Consider the following 6,110-nt stretch of genomic DNA (forward strand, 5'->3'; position numbering starts at 1 on the left):
TTCTCTGATATTTTTGTATGTGCTAAGTATGTTAAAACATGGACGTTATCCAAATGTTATTTTACTTTCGTTTTACTTTCACTTCCTCCTCATCTGTTCTTGCTTTCCTTGTCCAAAAAACTACATGTCTATTCATTTCTCGTTTGGATAAATAAGTCATTTACTTACAGTATTTAATCGGTTTAGGACTTATTTGTGTTTTGTGATTATTCGTTTATGAAAGGTGATTAGAAAGTTGAATTGAAAGCGGTTAAAGCCACCTGATTATAATGATCTGGTGAATAATTGTCATGTATTTTTTTATATCTGCGAGTTAAAAAAAAAACATTTAAGCAATATTAAATATTGTAAAGGGGAAATATACATATAAAACACAACCGTAAATTAGCTGCTGAAAATAAGCTCAATATTTATGCCTATTTAAAAATATACCCCGTGGGCTCATGGGTTAGAAGCATGCAAGTATGCATCGCTGAGTGCTTTCAGAATCTGGGCGTAACCAGTAAATCATCCGGGAATTTCTCGCATACTCTTTTATGAATGATTAACATTTGCACATACTAGCTCATTCTGTTCAAGTAGTGTTTCTTACATAGTATGTAAGTATGCGTATACGTACGCAACATCAGTATACGCACTTCCAAATCTCGCGAGAAATAGTCCACCACCGGGCATTTCACTGACCTTTCGGACAAACTTGGCATTTTCCAAACGGAAGTGAGCATCCCTATGCCCTACTCCCTTCCAATGGAGCCCTTCGAAGGGAGTAGGGCATTACTGTCTCTGTATGCGTTTGGCACTCTCTTCACAAAGCAAATGACCGGCCAAATGTAACCTGACAATGCCGCACGTGCACTATGAATTCAACCCTTGTTTGTTAAAAATAAAAAACATTTTTAATACTTCCTGTTAAATATTGTTTAATTATGTCTTATTTCACTTTTGTTTTTTTTCAGTCCACTTGGTATGAATAAAGGGAATATATGATAAAGGAAACCTATACACAAGTAGCAATTTTTATCCATTTTCTTTCCTTTAAACGAAATTATATTTTAATTATATTCTTACTATTTTAAATCATATGTATCACTGATAAAAAAGTATAAAACAAATACAAAATGATTGTACTTACATTTGTAGGAAATTTCAAAATCCCGCATATGTGCTTTAAAATGCGTTGCGAGAACTCGCAATCCAAGATCACGTGACCACAAACGGAACTCACTTCCGTGAAGTGTACATGGCATGTGCCCTTCGCTAACGGACTTCTTAAGGGCCCTTCTGTGAGGGATTCAGGTGTTCACTTTCGTTTGGAACCCCCCTACAAATGTTCCCTTCGCGAAGGACCCTTCAAGGGAACATAAATGCCGTTTGGAAAATGCCCACTGTGCGTTCGCCTACTCCTTTTTGCCTACTAAAGGCCTATATTAAGGAAGTACGCCCTTCGTATGCAGCCATGGACATGTTTTCGCCCCAACTCTTGCGAAATAGAAAACGAACCGTCAAAGTAACGATAGACTTTTTTTTGCATTTTTAAGTTATTTCAATGATAAAAACAATGTTTTTGGGGGTTCTGAAACATAAAAGTTTTCCTTTTAAAATCAGCATAAATAAAATTCTAAGTTTTTTTTTTGTATTGCGGTTGAAACATGAAAAATAAACACTATGGTAAACTGCTTTTCTTTCAGAACTTTACTATCACAAATATTAAAATACAGCAATTAGGCAGTTTTTTAATTAATGACTTCAGGCGTCACCAGATTTACCTTTCATATATTTTTTATTACATTAAATAAATACATTTTTAATTTTACAATCATACAGACTTGAACTGTATATGTACAGCGCTAAAAACGTCCACGTCTTAAACATATTTCGTTTTGGGCAATAGAAAAGCAGATAATAGGACAGGGGGGGGGGAGCACGTGATGGGCAGGGCATTATCAGTATTATGGTATTCCAAACATATCCTCTCAGGATACGTAGCGCCGTGAGGTCTATTAGTCATAAAGCTCACTCGTGGCTTTTTTTGCATATCAAAGTACTTCCCCATTCTGACCACACGAGATGCTGTTTTTCATTTCTGGAAACTTACAGTAAATGAACATTTTCATTTTATATGAAGTATCAATTGAAATTCTCTTTCCCTTCAAAATATCTTATTTTGCGTTCTTCATACAGGTGTGAATGAAAGGACATGAGGATGAGCACCTTAGGATTGTTTACGGTGAGAACTGGGCTCATCTTGTCTTTCCAGTGCCACGTATACATACAGATCAGCAACACAACCCAAAATGTGTAGAAACAGTTTTTTGTCCATCAAATTCGAAACTCACGTTCATAGAAAACGACAAGCATATTTGAGCAGTCGTCTTTTATAAGGTGACCTTTAAAACAAATCTTATTGGCCATAAAATCACTGCACATTACAGTATGTTTTCTGCAAAATGCCAGATGGGTGCGAATGTTCAAGGAAGTATGGGTTCGAGGAAAAAACACATCTACACAATGAAAAAATAAATTATAACCTAACTTCAGGTAAATAAATATTTGTCATTTGTTGGAGTTAATATATGTGACATGTTAATGTTCCAGACATGGATATACTGGAATTAAAACATCATAAATCTTAATACACAACATGGTGTTAAACTCATCAAGAAACCAATAATGAACAGATTTATGTTACATTTAAATTTAATTCATTATCTTGGTGATGAAGATAACCTTAACATAAACTTCACAGTATAATAATGTTACTACACTATAAAGGCCTCTCAAAGCTTCGATTCGATTCTGCACATCGGAGTACTCAAGCAAAATTATTTAAAATGTTTCAACTATAAATAAAACAGTGTCATACATCAACTGTAAGTGTGCATCTCAGAAGCCGGGAAATGAAATAAAGAAGGCCTGGTCATAAATATAATTTACAGGGTTCTGTTAACTCACAGGTCAGGTGAAATACAAGACTCACATGTGTTAAAGTTAGACAGCATCATTGCTCTTGTATGCTGCAAATATACTGTAGCTAGAGCTTAACTTTATTTTGTACATAGTGTTAATGGAAAAATGAAAATGAATTTACTCCCTTAAGTTGTTTCAAACCTGTATACATGTCTTTGTTCTGATGAACACATAAAGCTATCTTTCGTAAAACGTATGCAACGGACATTTCTGGAACATCATTAACTACCATACTATCAGTTTTTCATTCTGTTAAACACAAATGAGGTATTATGAAGAATGTAATGAACAGTCGGGGGCACCTTTGACTACCATTTTCGCTTTTTCTACTGTGGTAGTCAATGGTGGCCCAAAACTGTCCGTTGCTAACATTTGTCCAAATATCTTTCTTTCTGTTCAACAGAGCAAAGATTCGGATGTAATTCATGACAGAATTGTAATTTATGGGTGGATTATCCCTTTAAAACAGCTTCTCAAGACACCTTGCTCAATAAAAAACAACAATGAAAACACACAAACTATCAAGAAAATTTGTCAGGTTAGGATAGATTTTAAAATGCGGAGGAGAGTTTTTGTTTTGATGCTATAAGAAGTAAAAGAGAAAACTGAAAAGAGCTATAAAAAGCGTGTGGTTTAGCTCAGTTTCTGACATTAGTTTCCTCACATAATAAAACCATTTACACTCGAATCAATGTTAAATGTACATGTATTTGTCAGTCAGTCAGCCAGTCATTATCACAAAATAAACTCGTGTTATCACTACACTAAATTTTCTAATGGGCTTAATGGATCAAATGGATTAAATCTGTTTAGTTCAGTCGTCTTTGCTCACTCAGTGCACCATTTAGCCTCAAATGTAATTTTTGTACTTTCCATCTGATTCTGATGCTTTTCCAAGAACAGCTGACTTTTCTCTTTCGTTAAAGACCAGAACGAAGCATCATGTGTAAATGCACAGAGAGAAAAAGTGGCGAAACATATGGCCTGCACACATCATCGTTCTCAGAAGTCTTTGTTAAAGTCACCGTACATGACTCTCATGTGAGACGTCAGAGCATTCGGGACAGCTCTGCTACAACTGCACTTTAACGTTTCTATCAATCTAAGTTTAGTTTAGAATAGACCCCGTGACTTCAGAAGCAGCTGCCCTCCAAAGGTTACATCCCTTCTTAATAGCGCCTGCGAAACAGCAGCTGCGTGGAGTCATAACCCGAGCATAACTCTTCTCCTCAACACCCCTCACACTGTACATTGTCAATACTGAGTGCTGATACAGTACTTTAATAATCCCAATAATAGTAAAGGATGTTTATATTTTATTGCATTTTGCACAAATGACAGCTAAGGCACTTTGCATATTTGGGTAAGTGACTAAGTACTAGATGAAAGTCCCCTTGTAACGTTGATATGGGTGTATGTTTAGTCGCCTATAATTTTACCTGCCATATGCTGAACATTCCTCGAGGACTTCACCATATGACTAACTCTCACAAGGTGAGATGAAGTCATACGCTTCGCATCACATGTCACAAAAGTTGACCTGTCAGTCAAGCGCCAGCTGATCGTCCACAGATTATTCATACTGGCATTGAGCAATTCAGAGTCAACACGACAGCAAACAGGACTTCACTTGATTCTAAACTAGCCATATAGAGACCCACTTAGAAAATCATTTTGCAATTACAGAGCAATGCAGAGGTTGCTGGCAGATAACGGTGTGGTTTTATTTGAGCAAACAGGTGGGGGGAACAACTTCTTTCAACCTAGGTCACAAGTTTAGTGTGCTAGAGATAAGAGCTGGCAATTCACCAAAACTGCCATTCACATGAGTACAGTCACACCCTGGACAGTACAGAGGGTCATTTATTCTACTGTAAGATGTTTACCAGCACACTTCTCATGTATTTCACCCTTTGACCTGTGCTGTTTACTGAAATCCCACTTGCCCTTTTGAACAGCCTTTAAGGAGCAAATACTAGTTTCTGTAAAGTTGTGGTTTCATTTGTTTCAAATCTACATTCTTGTCACTAGAAAAGGCCACTAAGGTTAAAGGTGCGGTGGGTAATATTTTGGAGGATGCAATATAATTTAGAGGACATGAGAGTCAGAGTAACCAGGCAGGATAAGGATCCACATGCAGTACAAGATTAAATAAGAAAAAGACATAAAGAAAAATGAAACAAGATAATCCAGAACAAAGGCAAGGTGCAACATGCAACAACGACTGACACATGACATATTAAATTATTTTATTTCTTATGTAGACAGGATAACAAGCAAACAAGAAACACTTGGGTAGACAATCACTAAGAACCAATAGAAAACAGAATGGACTAAAAAATAATAATAGGTCAGGAAGTAACAAAAACAAAAGTTAGGGTGGATGGGTGGAGTGAGCCATTGGTTGCAATTCGCAACCTCACCGCTAGATGGCGCTAAAATCTCCACAATTTTCCTGTAATTCATATAAATCAAAAACAGTTTTCTTAACATTTTTAAGTGAATTCAGTAACAACACTTGCTGTTTCTGTTCGCAAGAAATATTAATTGCTGTTAATAGTCACTGTTGAAGTTCTTTATGGTCGTATAATTGTGTTCCATACGGACAATTGTAATAGTCTCATTATGGGCTGTAAGCGTGTGTGTAATGAGAGGGTGATAGTGATGACAGCTGGCACTGCCGGGGAGCGGTAACACCCAGCAGATGCAGAAAGGATTTGGAGAACATGAGATTCTGTTCCTCTATGGCCATTCCATTATTTATTTAGCTCATGTGGGTGCAGTAACCGTTTAAACTAGTGGTTCTCAAACTGAGGGCCGTGGCGATCATGCTCTCTAAAAAGGGGCCTCACGACGAAAATCTTGAGAAATCAAACATAGCGTCAGTTCTTGCAGGTGACGTGAGTCAAGCTTGCATCAGCCGATCACCTCAGAATAGTTTGATTCCGCCAAATTTAAATATTGCTATTATTTACATGTAATGAGTACTAAAATATTTGAATACTGTAATAATAACTATTTTACTATTTTACATTCTGACCTTATCATCCTCGTTCACATTATTGCCTAGTGACTGGCGACAGACCATGAACATCTTGTTCATCATATCTGGTCATGTCATGCAACACTAAAACTTTCATCAT

The sequence above is a fragment of the Triplophysa dalaica genome, chromosome 18, assembly GCF_015846415.1.
Source record: "Triplophysa dalaica isolate WHDGS20190420 chromosome 18, ASM1584641v1, whole genome shotgun sequence".
Classification (NCBI taxonomy): domain Eukaryota; kingdom Metazoa; phylum Chordata; class Actinopteri; order Cypriniformes; family Nemacheilidae; genus Triplophysa; species Triplophysa dalaica.